At 44.9% G+C, this 20,887-nt stretch overlaps 1 long non-coding RNA gene across 2 annotated transcripts in view; it reads right to left on the minus strand.

Annotated features, from left to right (window-relative positions):
• LOC143781167 (uncharacterized) overlaps window positions 1-6,803 on the minus strand; it is a 47,328-nt gene extending 40,525 nt beyond the window's left edge. The window contains exons 1-2 of one of the 2 annotated variants that reach the window (XR_013216598.1): window positions 6,711-6,803; window positions 2,694-2,776 (exon numbers count right to left, since the gene is read on the minus strand). This is a non-coding gene — a long non-coding RNA (uncharacterized LOC143781167). The remainder of the gene's footprint in view (window positions 1-2,693; window positions 2,777-6,710) is intronic. The other variant, XR_013216599.1, reaches the window with a different exon arrangement.
• Window positions 6,804-20,887: the final 14,084 nt, after the last annotated feature.

A 20,887-nucleotide genomic window follows, 5' to 3' on the forward strand; every position in this document is an offset into this window, starting at 1 on the left:
GTTACTGCATAGGTTGAGAGATAATTGTTTGTTTGGGCAGATACCCTGTCTCGTAGTCTTGATTCTGTGTCTCCTCCAGAACCTCCTTCCTCCATTCTTCCTCAGGGTATTGTTGTGGTCATGGTTTCCTCTGATCTGGAACCTGGAATCCGTACTGCTCAGTACTTGGCTCCTTCCAATACCCCTGAATACAAGCTGTTTGTCCCTGTGTATCTCAGATTATGCCTCCTGCAAGGATTCCATGATTGTGTATTGAGTGTTCATCCTGGGGTCACTGCAAACCCGAAGGCAGTTGCTAGAGACTGTTTTGGTGGTCCACCATGCATAAGGATATTAGAGATTTTGTGTCAGCTTGTGAAACTTATGCACGTGCCAAAGTACAGCATTGCCGGCCAGCCGGGGAATTGGTTCCTTTGCCAATTCCAGAAAGACCATGGAATCATTTGTCCATGGATTTAATTTCAGATTTACCGCTGTCTGGGGGGATGACTACTATTTGGGTGGCAGTCGATCGCTTCAGCAAACAAGCTCACTTCATCCCATTATCTGGGTTATCCAATGCTGAATCTCTCTCCAAACTGTTTATTATTCATGTAGTACAATTGCATAGGATTCTGTTAAATATTGTATTGGATAGGGGTGTACAATTCAACTCTAGATTTTGGAGGGCTTTCTGCAGAAAAATGAGGATTGATTTGTCCTTTTCCTCGGCTTATCACCCTGAAACGAACGGTCAGACAGAGGACAAATCAGTCTTTGAAGCCAATTTTAAGATATTTTGTCACTGATCAGCAGGGGAAATGGTCATCATTTCTTCCTCTGGCTGAGTTTTCTTTTAACAGTCGGGTTAATCAGTCCGTGGGGACCTCGCCGTTTTTCTATAATTACAGGTTTCATCCTCATTTTGGTGAGTTCCCCAGGATAAGTTCCGGGTGTCCTGGGGTGGAAGTCACCATTCAAGAGCTGGGGGATGTCTGGAGGAAGGTTAAAAAGAACATTGGGGTGGTTCAGTATTGGCAGCAGCGGAAGGCCAATACGAGGCGCTCGTCAGGGGCCACCTTCAAAGTGGGAGTTAATGTATGGTTATCCTCTAAGAATATACATTGAAGATGCCCTCGCTGAAGTTGAGTCCTAGATTCATTGGTCCGTATGAAATTCTAGAGGTGGTCAATCCAGTTGCCTTCCGCTTAAAACTCCCTCGGTCTTTCCGTATTCCTAATGTGTTCCACAAGCCATTGTTGAAGGAGTTTATTCCCCCTGCTCTGTCTTCCTCACTACTTTTCTTGATTAGTCCTCTACTTAAGCATGCTGGCTCTTCCATCCAGTGTCAATCGTACACTTGCTGTTGACTGTGTAAACCTGATCCATGCTGAGTCTGTGCTGCAATCATCTGTGTTTACTTTCCTTGAGTAGTCCTCTACTTAAGCCTGCTGGCTCCTCTATCCAGTGTCAATTGTACACTTGCTGCTGCCTGTATAAGACTGATCTCTCTGTGATCTGTGCCTGACCCAGCCTGACTTTATTCCCTTCCCGAACTTAGACTCTTTGCTTGTGACCTGGCTTCTCTTGTGCTTGCTCCCTGTAAACTGTCTTGCCTTTCTGGTTTTTCTGAACTCAGCTAGTAAATTGGATTTAGTCTCTGATTTCTCTTTGCTGTACTGCGCCATTTCCTGGACCTGACCTCGGATTGTTTGACCTCCTTTTACTTATTCAGTAAGTGGTGTATATTATTTCTTACTGTTATTGTAGTCTTTCTCTCCACTTCTGGGGCTAACATTTACTATAGTGACTCGCATCACACATAGTGTTTTGGTCTACTGCAAATGTGGTCAGGAATTTCAAACCTAGCTAAATGCTATGGCAAATCAGTCCATAAACTAGCGTAAAACATTTGGTCCGCCAGTCCACAGTCCACTGTAAAAGTGGTCTGTCAGTCCACAGTCTAATGTAAATGTTATGGCCATTCAGTCCATAGTCTTTTAGTCTACTGGAAATGTAGTCATGAATTCCACACCTAGCATAATTGCTGTGCTCAATCAGTTCTTAGACTACTGTAAATGATTGGATCAGTTAGCCCATGGACTAGTGTAAAACTTTTTGTCCGTCAGTCCACAGTCTGATGTAAATGTGGCCAGTCAGTCCACAGTCAGGTGTGAACGATGTCGTCATTGGGTCTACTATCTAGTTTAAATGCTGTGGTCCATCAGTCCACAGTCTAGTGTAAATTCTTTGTTCAGTTAGTTCACAGTCTGGTGTAAATGTTGTTGTTAGCTGATCCAAAGCCTAGAGGAAATGCTGTGGTCAGTCGGTCAACAGTCTAGAGTAAATGTTGTTAGTCTGTCCATAGTCTAGTGGAAAAGCTGTGGTCAGTAGCTCCACAGCCTAGCGTAAATGATGAGATCAGTCTCTTGTAATCGAGGCATTGAATGTTACACCACTGATAAGAAGCCTATTCTATGAAACATAAGAACGTTTTCTTATTTTAGAAGACAGAGAATAAGGAGAAGAAATGTTCCTTACATCTCTACCTGAAATATGGTTGTGTTATACTAGGAGTTGTGTATAGAAGATATACATGTGAAAAACACAAACAATATATTCCCATGTACCAGGAAGGTGTTATTACACCCCGGCAGGCCTAGAACTTATGTCTAAACCTACAATTATCAGTAATTAATATGAATATTAATTACCTGTTAGGAGATTTTTCTAATTCTCGTCTTGAAATCCACAAGGAAAAATTTCACGTTCCACCATCTCACTGGGCGTCAGTCACCTGTAAATAGTCAAAGGTGTGATAATATGTTCCTGCTACATGCTATACACAAAGAAAAATATAACACACTAGGGACAAAATTACTTATTTCAGGTATAAGGACTGTGGTCAGTTTATTCTGAATCCTGTAGTCAGTCATTTGTTAGTTTACGGTATATATTATGTTCAGCCATTCTACATTATTCTATAAATGTCATAGTCAGACTACAGTATACTAGAAATGTGGTCAGAAAATGCACACCTAGCGTAAATGCTATGATGCTATGATCAGCCAGTCCATAAACTAGTGTAAAAGTTTTGGTCCACAGTCCACTGTAAAAGTGGTCTATTAGTCCACATTCTAGTGTAAATGTTGTGTTCATTCAGTCCATAGTCTTCTGGTCTCCTGGAAATGTGTTCAGAAATTCCACACCTAGCATAAATGCTGTGGTCACTCAGTCTTTAGACTAGTGTAAATGTTATATCCAGGCAGTGCACACTTTACTGGAAATGTGGTCAGGCAGTCGAAATCTAGTGAAAATGACAAGGTCAGCAAGGCCTTAAACAAGTGCAAATGCTTTGATCAGTCAGTATTCAAACTAATGTAAATGCTGTGATCATTCATCCAAAGACTAGATTAAAAGTTTTGATCCGTCAGTCCAAGGTCTACTGTAGATGTGGCCAGTCAGTCCACAGAATAGTATAAAGACTATGGTCAGTCAGTCCACAGTCTAGTGTAAATGAAATGCTCATTCAGAGCATAGTGTCACGATCTCCATTCTGTTCCTGTCTGCTATGTTACTTTGTGTAGAAGCTGTCAGTCTGTTTTGGTTGTGCTGGTCTGTGCTGCAATCATCTGTGTTAACTTTCCTAGATTAGTCCTCTACTTAAGCATGCTAGCTCCTTCATCCAGTGGCAATTTCCGAGAATTAAACAATTAAAAATTCTTATCGGCTTCCACTTATTCCCAATCAATATAATCAGCTTTCCGGGGCTAAATGGTTTTCCAAACTGGATCTCAGCGTGGCATATAATCTGATACGGATTTGTGAGGGTGATGAGTGGAAGACAGTATTTTTACCATCTGAAAGTGTCTTTGAAAATCTCGTTATGCCTTTTGGTCTAACGAACGCAGCTGCAGTTTTTCAAAATTTTATGAATGATATTTTCTCTGATTATATTGGCAAATCTATTGTGGTTTATTTAGATGATATTCTAATTTTCTCACCTAACATGGATTCACATTATAAACATGTCCATTTGGTTCTGCAAAGGTTGAGAGATAATTGTTTGTTTGGGCAGATACCCTGTCTTGTAGTCTTGATTCTGTGGCTCCTCCAGAACCTCCTTCCTCCATTCTTCCTCAGGGTATTGTTGTGGTCATGGTTTCCTCTGATCTGGAACCTGGAATCCGTCCTGCTCAGTACTTGGCTCCTTCCAATACCCCTGAATGCAAGCTGTTTGTCCCTGTGTATCTCAGATTATGCCTCCTGCAAGGATTCCATGATTGTGTATTGAGTGTTCATCCAGGGGTCACTGCAACCCCGAAGGCAGTTGCTAGAGACTGTTTTGGTGGTCCACCATGCATAAGGATATTAGAGATTTTGTGTCAGCTTGTGAAACTTATGCACGTGCCAAAGTACAGCATTGCCGGCCAGCCGGGGAATTGGTTCCTTTGCCAATTCCAGAAAGACCATGGAATCATTTGTCCATGGATTTCATTTCAGATTTACCGCTGTCTGGGGGGATGACTACTATTTGGGTGGCAGTCGATCGCTTCAGCAAACAAGCTCCCTTCATCCCATTATCTGGGTTATCCAATGCTGAATCTCTCTCCAAACTGTTTATTGTTCATGTGGTACAATTGCATAGGATTCTGTTAAATATTGTATTGGATAGGGGTGTACAATTCAACTCTAGATTTTGGAGGGCTTTCTGCAGAAAAATGAGGATTGATTTGTCCTCTTCCTCGGCTTATCACCCTGAAACGAACGGTCAGACAGAGAGGACAAATCAGTCTTTGAAGCCAATTTTAAGATATTTTGTCGCTGATCAGCAGGGGAAATGGTCATCATTTCTTCCTCTGGCTGAGTTTTCTTTTAACAGTCGGGTTAATCAGTCCGTGGGGACCTCGCCGTTTTTCTATAATTACAGGTGTCATCCTCATTTTGGTGAGTTCCCCAGGATAAGTTCCGGGTGTCCTGGGGTGGATGTCACCATTCAAGAGCTGGGGGATGTCTGGAGGAAGGTTAAAAAAAACATTGGGGTGGTTCAGTATTGGCAGCAGCGGAAGGCCAATACAAGGCGCTCATCAGGGGCCACCTTCAAAGTGGGAGTTAATGTATGGTTATCCTCTAAGAATATTACATTGAAGATGCCCTCGCTGAAGTTGGGTCCTAGATTCATTGGTCCGTATGAAATTCTGGAGGTGGTCAATCCAGTTGCCTTCCGCTTAAAACTCCCTCGGTCTTTCCGTATTCCTAATGTGTTCCACAAGTCATTGTTGAAGTTTATTCCCCCTGCTCTGTCTTCCTCACTACTTTCCTTGATTAGTCCTCTACTTAAGCATGCTGGCTCCTCCATCCAGTGTCAATCGTACACTTGCTGTTGACTGTGTAAGACTGATCCATGCTGAGTCTGTGCTGCAATCATCTGTGTTCACTTTCCTTGAGTAGTCCTCTACTTAAGCCTGCTGGCTCCTCCATCCAGTGTCAATTGTACACTTGCTGCTGCCTGTATAAGACTGATCTCTCTGTGATCTGTGCCTCACCCAGCCTGACTTTATTCCCTTCCCAAACTTAGACTCTTTGCTTGTGACCTGACTTCTATTGTGCCTGCTCCCTGTAAACTGTCTTGTCTTTCTGGTTTTTCTGAACTCAGCTAGTAAATTGGATTTAGTCTCTGATTTCTCTTTGCTGTACTGCGCCATTTCCTGGACCTGACCTCGGATTGTTTGACCTCCTTTTACTTATTCAGTAAGTGGTGTATATTATTTTTTACTGTTATTGTAGTCTTTCTCTCCACTTCTGGGGCTAACATTTACTATAGTGACTCGCATCACACATAGTGTTTTGGTCTACTGCAAATGTGGTCAGGAATTTCACACCTAGCTAAATGCTATGGCAAATCAGTCCATAAACTAGCGTAAAACATTTGGTCCGCCAGTCCACAGTCCACTGTAAAAGTGGTCTGTCAGTCCACAGTCTAATGTAAATGTTATGGCCATTCAGTCCATAGTCTTTTAGTCTACTGGAAATGTAGTCATGAATTCCACACCTAGCATAATTGCTGTGCTCAATCAGTCCTTAGACTACTGTAAATGATTGGATCAGTTAGCCCATGGACTAGTGTAAAACTTTTTGTCCGTCAGTCCACAGTCTGATGTAAATTTGGCCAGTCAGTCCACAGTCAGGTGTGAATGATGTCGTCATTGGGTCTACTATCTAGTTTAAATGCTGTGGTCCATCAGTCCACAGTCTGGTGTAAATTCTTAGTTCAGTTAGTTCACAGTCTGGTGTAAATGTTGTTGTTAGCTGATCCAAAGCCTAGAGGAAATGCTGTGGTCAGTCGGTCAACAGTCTAGAGTAAATGTTGTTAGTCTGTCCATAGTCTAGTGGAAAAGCTGTGGTTAGTAGCTCCACAGCCTAGCGTAAATGATGAGATCAGTCTCTTGTAATCGAGGCATTGAATGTTACACCGCTGATAAGAAGCCTATTCTATGAAACATAAGAACGTTTTCTTATTTTAGAAGACAGAGAATAAGGAGAAGAAATGTTTCTTACATCTCTACCTGAAATATGGTTGTGTTATACTAGGAGTTGTGTATAGAAGATATACATGTGAAAAACACAAACAATATATTCCCATGTACCAGGAAGGTGTTATTACACCCCGGCAGGCCTAGAACTTATGTCTAAACCTACAATTATCAGTAATTAATATGAATATTAATTACCTGTTAGGAGATTTTTCTAATTCTCTTCTTGAAATCCACAAGGAAAAATTTCACGTTCCACCATCTCACTGGGCGTCAGTCACCTGTAAATAGTCAAAGGTGTGATAATATGTTCCTGCTACATGCTATACACAAAGAAAAATATAACACACTAGGGACAAAATTACTTATTTCAGGTATAAGGACTGTGGTCAGTTTATTCTGAATCCTGTAGTCAGTCATTTGTTAGTTTACGGTATATATTATGTTCAGCCATTCAACATTATTCTATAAATGTTATAGTCAGACTACAGTATACTAGAAATGTGGTCAGAAAATGCACACCTAGCATAAATGCTGTGGTCACTCAGTCTTTAGACTAGTGTAAATGTTATATCCAGGCAGTGCAAACTTTACTGGAAATGTGGTCAGGCAGTCGAAATCTAGTGAAAATGACAAGGTCAGCAAGGCCTTAAACAAGTGCAAATGCTTTGATCAGTCAGTATTCAAACTAATGTAAATGCTGTGATCATTCATCCAAAGACTAGATTAAAAGTTTTGATCCGTCAGTCCAAGGTCTACTGTAGATGTGGCCAGTCAGTCCACAGAATAGTATAAAGACTATGGTCAGTCAGTCCACAGTCTAGTGTGTTGTGAACTCTATTTTTAGGCTCCCTCTAGTGGTCACAAGCGGTACTGTGTAGTGTTGTCTTTCTGCAGGTTGGCTGCATCAGCTGGTTCGTTATCCTTGGTTGGTTTCCTATTTAACAAACCTGGATACTCAGTTCCTTGCCTGCTATCAATGTATTCAGTGCTCTTCAGATTCCTTGTGATTACCTTGCTCCCAGCCTCTCCAAGACAAGCTAAGTTTTTGTCCGTTCATTTTTTGATTATCAGCATTCATCATGTTTCTTGTCCAGCTTGCTAAGATGTGATCTTCTCGCTTGCTGGTTGCTCTAGGGGACTGAGTTTCTCCCCCCACACCGTTAGTTGGTGCGGGGGTTCTTGAAATCTCAGTGTGGATATTTTGTAAGGGTTTTTTACTGACCGCACAGACCCCTTTACTATTTTCTGCTATCTAGTATTAGTGGGCCTCATTTGCTGAATCTGTTTTCACCCCTGTGTATGTGCCATCCTCTTCCCCTCTTGGTGCAGGATTTTTTTTGTGGCCAAGAAGGACGGTTCTTTGAGACTTTGTATAGATTATCGTCTTCTGAACAAAATCACAGTTAAATTTCAGTATCCTTTGCCACTATTGTCTGATTTGTTTGCTCGGATTAAGGGGGCCAGTTGGTTCACTAAGGGTACTGTCACACAGTACCATTTTGATCGCTACGACGGTACGATTCGTGACGTTCTAGCGATATCGTTACGATATCGCAGTGTCTGACACGCAGCAGCGATCAGGGATCCTGCTGAGAATCGTACGTCGTAGCAGATCGTTTGGAACTTTCTTTCGTCGCTTGATCACCCGCTGACATCGCTGGATCGTTGTGTGTGACAGCGATCCAGCGATGTGTTCGCTTGTAACCAGGGTAAACATCGGGTAACTAAGCGCAGGGCCGCGCTTAGTAACCCGATGTTTACCGTGGTTACCAGCGTAAACGTAAAAAAAACAAACAGTACATACTCACATTCCGGTGTCTGTCCTCCGGCGTCTCAGCTTCTCTGCAGTGTGAGCGCCGGCCAGCCGGAAAGCGAGCACAGCGGTGACGTCTGACGTCACCGCTCTGCTTTCCGGCCGCTGTGCTTACACAGTGCAGAGAAGCTGAGACGCCGGAGGACAGACACCGGAATGTGAGTATGTACTGTTTGTTTTTTTTACGTTTACGCTGGTAACCAGGGTAAACATCGGGTTACTAAGCGCGGCCCTGCGCTTAGTAACTCGATGTTTACCCTGGTTACCCGGGGACTTCGGCATCGCTCCAGCGCCGTGATTGCAACGTGTGACCGCAGTCTACGACGCTGGAGCGATAATCATACGATCGCTGCGACGTCACGGATCGTGCCGTCGTAGCGATTAAAATGGTACTGTGTGACAGTACCCTTAGATAGATCTCCGTGGTGCGTATAACCTTGTGCGCATTAAGCAGGGAGATGAATGGAAAACAGCATTTAATACGCCCGAAGGCCATTTTGAGTACTTAGTGATGCCTTTTGGACTCTCTAATGCTCCTTCTGTGTTTCAGTCCTTCATGCATGACATCTTCCGAGAATATCTGGATAAATTTATGATTGTTTATCTGGATGACATTTTGGTCTTTTCTGATGATTGGGAGTCCCATGTGAAGCAGGTCAGGATGGTGTTTCAGGTCCTGCGTGCTAATGCTTTATTTGTGAAGGGCTCAAAATGCCTCTTCGGAGTACAGAAGGTTTCCTTTTTGGGTTTTATTTTTTCTCCTTCTACTGTGGAGATTGTCATGATTCCCCAATGGCATGGGAACATCAGAAACACAAAATAACAGACTAGCCCTCGGGTGATGGAAACTCAAGCTGACCGTGACCTAAATCTACCACACAACTAACAGTAGCCAGGAAACATTCCTACGGCTGCCTAGATGCCATGCGCCAGCCGGAGAACTAACTACGCCTGGAAGAGGAAGGAACAGACCTGGCTTACCTCTAGTGAAATTCCCCAAAGATGATAGTAGCCCCCACATATATTAACGGTGAGTTCAGAGGAAAAGACATACACAGTATGAAGGTAGATTTAGCAAAGCGAGGTCCACTTACTAGATAGAGGAAGGATACAAAAGAGGACTTCACGGTCAGCTGAAAAACCCTTTCAAAAACCCATCCTGAAATTACTTTAAGACTCCTGTGTCAACTCATGACACAGGAGTGGCAATTTCAGTCCACAAGAGCTTCCAGTAACAGGAAATGACAAACTGTAAACTGGACAAAAAATACAAAACAAAAAGGACAAGAGTCCGCTTAGCTGATCAGCAGACTGGTAGCAGGAACATGCAACTGAAAGACTCAGGTTACAATGATGACCGGCAAGGAAGTGACTGGAGAGCAAGGCTAAATAGGGAACTCCCAAAACTGATGGAAGCAGGTGAGCTGAGGCAGAAAAGAACACACAAGTCTCCAGTACCACCAGCCACCACTAGGGGAGCTCAAAAAGCGGATCACAACAGTACCCCCCCCTTAAGGAGGGGGCACCGAACCCTCACAAGAACCGCCAGGGCGACCTGGATGAGCCCTATGAAAGGCACGAACCAAATCCGAGGCATGAACATCAGAGGCAGTTACCCAAGAATTATCTTCCTGACCATAGCCCTTCCATTTAACCAGATACTGGAGTCTCCGCCTGGAAATACGGGAGTCCAAGATCTTCTCTATAACGTACTCCAATTCACCCTCAACCAGCACAGGAGCAGGAGGCTCAGCAGAAGGAACCACCGGCACCTCGTATCTCCGCAACAACGACCGATGGAACACATTATGGATAGCGAAAGATGCCGGGAGGTCCAAACGAAAGGAAACAGGGTTAATAATCTCCAAAATCCTATAGGGACCGATGAGCCGAGGCTTAAATTTAGGAGAAGAAACCCTCATTGGGACAAAACGGGAAGACAACCACACCAAGTCCCCAACACGAAGGCGAGGACCAACCCGACGCTGGCGGTTAGCAAACCGCTGAGTCCTCTCCTGGGACAAATTCAAATTGTCCACCACTTGTTCCCAAATCCGATACAACCGATCCACCACAGCATCTACTCCAGGACAATCCGAAGACTCCGCCTGACCAGAAGAAAAACGGGGATGAAACCCCGAATTGCAAAAGAAAGGGGAAACCAAAGTGGCCGAACTAGCCCGATTATTAAGAGCAAACTCCGCCAACGGCAAAAAGGCAACCCAATCATCCTGATCCGCAGACACAAAACACCTCAAATACGTCTCCAAAGTCTGATTAGTTCGCTCCGTCTGGCCATTAGTCTGAGGATGGAAGGCAGACGAAAAAGACAAATCAATGCCCAACCTGGCACAGAATGCCCGCCAAAATCTAGAAACGAACTGGGTACCCCTATCAGAAACAATATTTTCAGGAATACCATGCAAGCGAACCACATTTTGAAAAAACAAAGGAACCAACTCAGACGAGGAAGGCAACTTCGGCAATGGCACCAAATGAACCATCTTAGAAAAACGGTCACACACCACCCAGATAACAGACATCCTCTGAGAGACAGGAAGATCAAAAATAAAGTCCATCGAGATGTGCGTCCAAGGCCTCTTCGGAATAGGCAAGGGCAACAACAACCCGCTAGCCCTAGAACAACAAGGCTTGGCCCGAGCACACACATCACAAGACAGCACAAAAACACGCACATCTCGAGACAGAGATGGCCACCAGAAGGATCCAGCCACCAAATCCCTGGTACCAAAAATTCCAGGATGACCCGCCAGCGTAGAAGAATGAACCTCCGAGATGACTCTACTGGTCCAATCATCAGGAACAAACAGTCTACCAGGTGGACAGCGATCAGGTCTATCCGCCTGAAACTCTTGCAAAGCACGTCGCAGATCTGGGGAAATAGCGGATAATATCACCCCATCCTTAAGGATACCTGTAGGTTCCGAATCACCAGGGGAATCAGGCTCAAAACTCCTAGAAAGGGCATCTGCCTTCACATTCTTAGAACTTGGTAGATATGAGACCACAAAATTAAACCGAGAGAAAAACAACGACCAGCGCGCCTGTCTAGGATTCAGGCGCCTGGCAGACTCAAGATAAATCAGATTCTTGTGATCAGTCAAAACCACCACCTGATGTCTAGCACCCTCAAGCCAATGACGCCACTCCTCAAATGCCCACTTCATGGCCAAAAGCTCCCGATTACCGACATCATAATTTCTTTCGGCGGCAGAAAATTTTCGAGAAAAGAACGCACAAGGTCTCATCACTGAGCAATCGGAACTTCTCTGCGACAAAACCGCCCCCGCTCCGATCTCGGAAGCATCGACCTCAACCTGAAAGGGGAGAGAGACATCAGGCTGGCGCAACACAGGGGCAGACGAAAAGCGGCGCTTAAGTTCCCGAAAGGCCTCCACAGCGGCAGAGGACCAATTGGCAACATCAGCACCCTTCTTAGTCAAATCCGTAAGAGGCTTAGCAACACCAGAAAAACCAGTTATAAATCGACGATAAAAATTAGCAAAGCCCAAGAACTTCTGAAGACCCTTTAGAGAAGTAGGCTGCGTCCAGTCACAAATAGCCCGAACCTTGACAGGGTCCATCTCAACAGAAGAAGGGGAAAAAATGTACCCCAAAAAGGAAATCTTTTGAACCCCAAAAACACACTTAGAACCCTTTACACACAGAGAATTCTCCCGCAAGACCTGAAAAACCCTCCTGACCTGCTGAACATGAGACTCCCAGTCCTCAAAAAAATCAAAATATCGTCCAAATACACAATCATAAATTTATCCAGATATTCACGGAAAATATCATGCATAAAGGACTGAAAAACTGAAGGTGCATTAGAAAGGCCGAAAGGCATTACTAAATACTCAAAGTGGCCCTCAGGCGTATTAAATGCGGTTTTCCACTCATCCCCTTGCTTAATTCGCACCAAATTATACGCCCCACGGAGATCAATCTTGGAGAACCACTTAGCCCCCCTTATGCGAGCAAACAAATCAGTAAGCAGCGGCAACGGATACTGATATTTGACAGTAATTTTATTCAGGAGTCGATAATCAATACAAGGCCTCAGCGAGCCATCCTTTTTAGAGACAAAGAAAAACCCAGCTCCTAAAGGTGATGAAGAAGGACGAATATGTCCCTTTTCCAGGGACTCCTTAACATACTCTCGCATGGCAGCATGCTCAGGTACAGATAGGTTAAACAAACGACCCTTTGGAAATTTACTGCCTGGAATCAGATCTATGGCGCAATCACACTCTCTGTGGGGAGGGAGAGAACCAATTTTAGGCTCTTCAAAAATATCCCCAAAATCCGACAAAAATGCCGGAACCTCAGAGGGAATAGATGACGAGATAGAAACCAAAGGTATGTCCCCATGAGCCCCCCGACATCCCCAGCTTAACACAGACATAGTTTTCCAGTCCAGTACTGGGTTATGAGATTGCAACCATGGTAATCCAAGCACTAACACATCATGTAAATTATGCAACACGAGGAAGCGAATCATCTCCTGATGGTCTGGAGTCATACGCATAGTCACTTGCGTCCAGAACTGTGGTCTATTACAAGCCAGAGGTGTAGAATCAATACCCTTCAGAGGTATAGGAACTTCCAGAGGCTCCAAATCAAACCCACAGCGCCTGGCGAAGGACCAATCCATGAGACTCAGAGCGGCGCCAGAGTCCACATAGGCATCCACGGTAATAACTGATAATGAACAAATCAGAGTTACAGACAGAAGAAATTTAGACTGTAAAGTGCCAATAGAAACAGACTTGTCAACCTTCCTAGTAAGTTTAGAGCATGCTGATATAACATGCGTGGAATCACCACAGTAGAAGCACAAGCCATTTTTGCGCCTATAATTCTGCCGCTCGCTTCTTGACAGAATTCTGTCACATTGCATTTTCTCTGGCGTCCCTTCAGAAGATACCGCCAAATGGTGCACGGGTTTGCGCTCCCGCAAACGCCGATCAATCTGAATCGCCATTGTGATGGACTCATTCAGACCTGTGGGCGTAGGAAACCCCACCATGACATCCTTAACGGCATCAGAAAGGCCTTCTCTGAAAATTGCCGCTAGGGCACACTCATTCCACTGAGTAAGCACAGACCATTTATGAAATTTTTGGCAGTATATCTCAGCTTCATCTTGCCCTTGAGACAGGGCTATTAAAGCTTTTTCAGCTTGAATCTCCAAATTAGGTTCCTCATACAGCAACCCTAAAGCCAGAAAAAACGCATCCACATTGAGCAACGCAGGATCCCCTGGTGTCAATGAAAATGCCCAATTTTGAGGGTCACCTCGCAGCAAAGAAATCACAATCTTAACCTGCTGAACAGGATCTCCAGAGGAGTGAGGTCTGAGAGAAAGGAATAATTTACAATTACATTTGAAATTCAGAAACCGAGATCTATCTCCGGAAAATACCTCTGGTGTAGGAATCTTAGGTTCAGAAATAGGAGTACGTATAACATAATCTTGTAAATTCTGAACCTTCGTAGCAAGATTATTTAAACCTGCAGCCAAACTCTGAGAGTCCATCCTTAAACCGGAGAGATCAGAGCCATTCAAGGATTAGAAGGAGAGAAAGGCAAGGCTGTAAATAGAGCAGAAATACAACTGAGCCAACTAAGTAGCAAACATGTGAGGAAAAAAAAAAAAAAATCTACAGACTTCTTTTACTCTCCTTTCTTCTGCCAATTACTTTAACAGTGGCCGGTCATACTGTCATGATTCCCCAATGGCATGGGAACATCAGAAACACAAAATAACAGACTAGCCCTCGGGTGATGGAAACTCAAGCTGACCGTGACCTAAATCTACCACACAACTAACAGTAGCCAGGAAGCATTCCTACGGCTGCCTAGATGCCATGCGCCAGCCGGAGAACTAACTACGCCTGGAAGAGGAAGGAACAGACCTGGCTTACCTCTAGTGAAATTCCCCAAAGATGATAGTAGCCCCCACATATATTAACGGTGAGTTCAGAGGAAAAGACATACACAGTATGAAGGTAGATTTAGCAAAGCGAGGTCCACTTACTAGATAGAGGAAGGATACAAAAGAGGACTTCACGGTCAGCTGAAAAACCCTTTCAAAAACCCATCCTGAAATTACTTTAAGACTCCTGTGTCAACTCATGACACAGGAGTGGCAATTTCAGTCCACAAGAGCTTCCAGTAACAGGAAATGACAAACTGTAAACTGGACAAAAAATACAAAACAAAAAGGACAAGAGTCCGCTTAGCTGATCAGCAGACTGGTAGCAGGAACATGCAACTGAAAGACTCAGGTTACAATGATGACCGGCAAGGAAGTGACTGGAGAGCAAGGCTAAATAGGGAACTCCCAAAACTGATGGAAGCAGGTGAGCTGAGGCAGAAAAGAACACACAAGTCTCCAGTACCACCAGCCACCACTAGGGGAGCCCAAAAAGCGGATCACAACAGGAGATGGACCCAGTCAAGGTCCAGGCTATTCATGACTGGACTCAGCCTACGTCTGTTAAGAGTCTTCAGAAGTTCTTGGGTTTTGCTAATTTTTACCGTCGTTTCATCGCTAATTTTTCTAGCGTGGTTAAACCTTTGACGGATTTGACCAAGAAGGGTTCTGATGTGACTAATTGGTCTCCTGCGGCCGTGGAGGCCTTTCGGGAACTGAAGCACCGGTTTTCTTCAGCTCCAGTCTTATGTCAACCAGATGTCTCTCTCCCCTTCCAGGTCGAGGTTGATGCTTCTGAGATTGGAGCAGGGGCTGTTTTGTCGCAGAGAAGCTCTGATGGCTCTGTGATGAAGCCATGTGCTTTCTTTTCAAGAAAGTTTTCGCCTGCCGAGCGGAATTATGATGTTGGTAATCGGGAGTTGTTGGCTATGAAGTGGGCATTTGAGGATTGGCGACATTGGCTCGAAGGAGCTAAACATCGTGTGGTGGTCTTGACTGATCACAAAAACCTGATTTACCTCGAATCTGCCAAGCGCCTGAATCCTAGACAGGCTCGTTGGTCGCTGTTTTTCTCCCGTTTCAACTTTGTGGTCTCATACCTGCCTGGTTTGAAGAACATGAAGGCTGATGCACTTTCTAGGAGTTTTGTGCCTGACTCTCCGGGAGTTTCTGAGCCGGCTGGTATTCTCAGAGAGGGAGTGATTTTGTCTGCCATTTCCCCAGATTTGCGACGAGTGCTGCAGAAATTTCAGGCGGATAGACCTGACCGTTGTCCACCAGAGAGACTGTTTGTCCCGGATAGATGGACCAGCAGAGTTATTTCCGAGGTTCATTCTTCGGTGTTGGCGGGTCATCCTGGGATTTTTGGTACCAGAGATTTGGTGGCTAGGTCCTTCTGGTGGCCTTCCTTGTCGCGGGATGTGCGTTCCTTTGTGCAGTCTTGTGGGATTTGTGCTCGGGCTAAGCCTTGCTGTTCTCGTGCCAGCGGTTTGCTTTTGCCTTTGCCTGTCCCGAAAAGGCCTTGGACGCACATTTCCATGGATTTTATTTCGGATCTTCCAGTATCTCAGAAAATGTCTGTCATCTGGGTGGTGTGTGATCGTTTTTCCAAGATGGTCCATTTGGTGCCCTTGCCTAAGTTGCCTTCCTCCTCCGATTTGGTTCCTCTATTTTTTCAGAATGTGGTTCGCTTGCACGGCATTCCTGAAAATATTGTGTCTGATAGAGGATCCCAGTTTGTGTCCAGGTTTTGGCGGACTTTTTGTGCTAAGATGGGCATTGATTTATCTTTTTCGTCGGCCTTCCATCCTCAGACTAATGGCCAAACCGAGCGAACTAATCAGACGTTGGAAACTTATTTGAGATGTTTTGTTTCTGCTGATCAGGATGATTGGGTGACTTTTTTGCCATTGGCCGAGTTTGCCCTTAATAATCGGGCTAGTTCTGCTACTTTGGTTTCGCCTTTTTTTTGCAATTCTGGTTTCCATCCTCGTTTTTCCTCGGGTCAGGTTGAGTCTTCTGACTGTCCTGGGGTGGATTCTGTGGTGGATAGGTTGCAGCAGATTTGGAACCATGTGGTGGACAATTTGAGGTTGTCACAGGAGAAGGCTCAGCGCTTTGCCAACCGCCGCCGCGGTGTGGGTCCCCGACTTCGTGTTGGGGATTTGGTGTGGCTGTCTTCTCGGTATGTTCCTATGAAGGTCTCCTCTCCTAAATTCAAGCATCGCTTCATCGGTCCTTATAAGATCTTGGAAATCCTTAACCCGGTGTCTTTTCGTTTGGATCTCCCAGCATCGTTTGCCATTCATAATGTGTTCCATAGGTCTTTGTTGCGGAGGTATGTGGTACCTGTGGTTCCTTCTGTTGAGCCTCCTGCTCCGGTGCTGGTTGAGGGAGAATTGGAGTACGTGGTGGAGAAGATTTTGGATTCTCGTATCTCTAGACGGAGGCTTCAGTATTTGGTGAAGTGGAAGGGCTATGGTCAGGAGGATAATTCCTGGGTTGTCGCCTCTGATGTTCATGCGGCCGATTTGGTTCTTGCCTTCCACGCGGCTGGCTCATCCTGATCGCCCTGGGGGTCTTGATGAGGGTTCGGTGACCCCTCCTCAAGGGGGGGGGTACTGTTGTGAACTCTATTTTTAGGCTCCCTCTAGTGGTCACAAGCGGTACTGTGTAGTGTTGTCTTTCTGCAGGTTGGCTGCATCAGCTGGTTCGTTATCCTTGGTTGGTTTCCTATTTAACAAACCTGGATACTCAGTTCCTTGTCTGCTATCAATGTATTCAGTGCTCTTCAGATTCCTTGTGATTACCTTGCTCCCAGCCTCTCCAAGACAAGCTAAGTTTTTGTCCGTTCATTTTTTGATTATCAGCATTCATCATGTTTCTTGTCCAGCTTGCTAAGATGTGATCTTCTCGCTTGCTGGTTGCTCTAGGGGACTGAGTTTCTCCCCCCACACCGTTAGTTGGTGCGGGGGTTCTTGAAATCTCAGTGTGGATATTTTGTAAGGGTTTTTTACTGACCGCACAGACCCCTTTACTATTTTCTGCTATCTAGTATTAGTGGGCCTCATTTGCTGAATCTGTTTTCACCCCTGTGTATGTGCCTTCCTCTTACCTCACCGTTATTATTTGTTGGGGGCTTCTATATCTTTGGGGATTATTTCTCTGGAGGCAAGAGAGATCTTTCTTTCTCTCTAGGGGTAGTTAGTTCCTCAGGCTGGCTCGAGACGTCTAGGATTTTTAGGCACGTTCACCGGCTACTTCTAGTGTGTTTGGTCAGTCCAGTTTGCCACCTCCCTAGAGCTTGTCCTATGTTTGTTACTTATCTGGAGTAATTCGTGATCCTCAACCACTAAGGATCATAACACTAGTGTAAATGAAATGCTCATTCAGCGCATAGTGTCACGATCTCCATTCTGTTCCTGTCTTCTATGTTACTTGGTGTAGAAGCTGTCAGTCTGTTTTGGTTGTGCTGGTCTGTGCTGCAATCATCTGTGTTAACTTTCCTAGATTAGTCCTCTACTTAAGCATGCTAGCTCCTCCATCCAGTGGCAATTTCCGAGAATTAAACAATAAAAAATTCTTATCGGCTTCCACTTATTCCCGATCAATATAATCAGCTCTCCGGGGCTAAATCGTTTTCCAAACTGGATCTCAGCGGGGCATATAATCTGATACGGGTTCGTGAGGGTGATGAGTGGAAGACAGTATTTTTACCATCTGAAAGTGTCTTTGAAAATCTCGTTATGCCTTTTGGTCTAACGAATGCAGGTGCGGTTTTTCAAAATTTTATGAATGATATTTTCTCTGATTATATTGGCAAATCTATTGTGGTTGATTTAGATGATATTCTACATTCTACTTTTCTCACCTAACATGGATTCACATTATAAACATGTCCGTTTGTTACTGCATAGGTTGAGAGATAATTGTTTGTTTGGGCAGATACCCTGTCTCGTAGTCTTGATTCTGTGTCTCCTCCAGAACCTCCTTCCTCCATTCTTCCTCAGGGTATTGTTGTGGTCATGGTTTCCTCTGATCTGGAACCTGGAATCCGTACTGCTCAGTACTTGGCTCCTTCCAATACCCCTGAATGCAAGCTGTTTGTCCCTGTGTATCTCAGATTATGCCTCCTGCAAGGATTCCATGATTGTGTATTGAGTGTTCATCCTGGGGTCACTGCAAACCCGAAGGCAGTTGCTAGAGACTGTTTTGGTGGTCCACCATGCATAAGGATATTAGAGATTTTGTGTCAGCTTGTGAAACTTATGCACGTGCCAAAGTACAGCATTGCCGGCCAGCCGGGGAATTGGTTCCTTTGCCAATTCCAGAAAGACCATGGAATCATTTGTCCATGGATTTAATTTCAGATTTACCGCTGTCTGGGGGGATGACTACTATTTGGGTGGCAGTCGATCGCTTCAGCAAACAAGCTCACTTCATCGCATTATCTGGGTTATCCAATGCTGAATCTCTCTCCAAACTGTTTATTATTCATGTGGTACAATTGCATAGGATTCTGTTAAATATTGTATTGGATAGGGGTGTACAATTCAACTCTAGATTTTGGAGGGCTTTCTGCAGAAAAATGGGGATTGATTTGTCCTTTTCCTCTGCTTATCACCCTGAAACTAACGGTCAGACAGAGAGGACAAATCAGTCTTTGAAGCCAATTTTAAGATATTTTGTCGCTGATCAGCAGGGGAAATGGTCATCATTTCTTCCTCAGGCTGAGTTTTCTTTTAACAGTCGGGTTAATCAGTCCGTGGGGACCTGGCCGTTTTTCTATAATTACAGGTTTCATCCTCATTTTGGTGAGTTCTCTAGGATAAGTTCCGGGTGTCCTAGGGTGGATGTCACCAAGAGCTGAGGGATGTCTGGAGGAAGGTTAAAAAGAACATTGGGGTGGTTCAGTATTGGCAGCAGCGGAAGGCCAATACGAGGCGCTCGTCAGGGGCCACCTTCAAAGTGGGAGTTAATGTATGGTTATCCTCTAAGAATATACATTGAAGGTGCCCTCGCTGAAGTTGGGTCCTAGATTCATTGGTCCGTATGAAATTCTAGAGGTGGTCAATCCAGTTGCCTTCCGCTAAAACTTCCTCGGTCTTTCCGTATTCCTAATGTGTTCCACAAGTCATTGTTCAAGGAGTTTATTCCCCCTGCTCTGTCTTCCTCACTACTTTCCTTGATTAGTCCTCTACTTAAGCATGCTGGCTCCTCCATCCAGTGTCAATCGTACACTTGCTGTTGACTGTGTAAGACTGATCCATGCTGAGTCTGTGCTGCAATCATCTGTGTTCACTTTCCTTGAGTAGTCCTCTACTTAAAGGGAACCTGTCACCACGTTTTTGGAAGATGGGATAAAAATAGCGTTAAATAGGGGCAGAGGTGGGCGTTACATTAGTGTGTGTGTTATGCGTTTATTACCCACCTAAGTTGCCGAAATAACTTTGCAAAGTCTCCGTTTTCGCCTGTCAATCAGGCTGGTCAGGTCACATGGGCGTGGTGTCTTCACCCAGATTTGGCGTAGTTTTCCGTTGGTGGCGTAGTGGTGTGCGCATGCCCAAAGTCCGGAATCCTCTTCCAGGGGATTTAAAATAGCGCGGTGTTCGTTATTGCATTGGTGATCGGTGGGCGCGGCCATCTTCCTTTGGCCGCGCGTGCGCAGAAGCGGCGCTCTGCTGGCCGCGGCTTCAGGAAAATGGCCGCGGGATGCCGCGCGTGCGCAGATGGATATCGCGGCGGCCATTTTCCTGAAGCCGCGGCCAGCAGAGCGCCGCTTCTGCGCACGCGCGGCCAAAGGAAGATGGCCGCGCCCACCGATCACCAATGCAATAACGAACACCGCGCTATTTTAAATCCCCTGGAAGAGGATTCCGGACTTTGGGCATGCGCACACCACTACGCCACCAACGGAAAACTACGCCAAATCTGGGGGAAGACAACGCCCATGCGACCTGACCAGCCTGATTGACAGGCGAAAACGGAGACTTTGCAAAGTTATTTCGGCAACTTAGGTGGGTAATAAACGCATAACACACACACTAATGTAACGCCCACCTCTGCCCCTATTTAACGCTATTTTTATCCCATCTTCCAAAAACGTGGTGACAGGTTCCCTTTAAGCCTGCTGGCTCCTCCATCCAGTGTCAATTGTACACTTGCTGCTGCCTGTATAAGACTGATCTCTCTGTGATCTGTGCCTGACCCAGCCTGACTTTATTCCCTTCCCGAACTTAGACTCCTTGCTTGTGACCTGACTTCTCTTGTGCCTGCTCCCTGTAAACTGCCTTGTCTTTCTGGTTTTTCTGAACTCAGCTAGTAAATTGGATTTAGTCTCTGATTTCTCTTTGCTGTACTGCGCCATTTCCTGGACCTGACCTCGGATTGTTTGACCTCCTTTTACTTATTCAGTAAGTGGTGTATATTATTTCTTACTGTTATTGTAGTCTTTCTCTCCACTTCTGGGGCTAACATTTACTATAGTGACTCGCATCACACATAGTGTTTTGGTCTACTGCAAATGTGGTCAGGAATTTCACACCTAGCTAAATGCTATGGCAAATCAGTCCATAAACTAGCGTAAAACATTTGGTCCGC

The sequence above is a fragment of the Ranitomeya variabilis genome, chromosome 6 (genome assembly GCF_051348905.1).
Source record: "Ranitomeya variabilis isolate aRanVar5 chromosome 6, aRanVar5.hap1, whole genome shotgun sequence".
Classification (NCBI taxonomy): Eukaryota; Metazoa; Chordata; class Amphibia; order Anura; family Dendrobatidae; genus Ranitomeya; species Ranitomeya variabilis.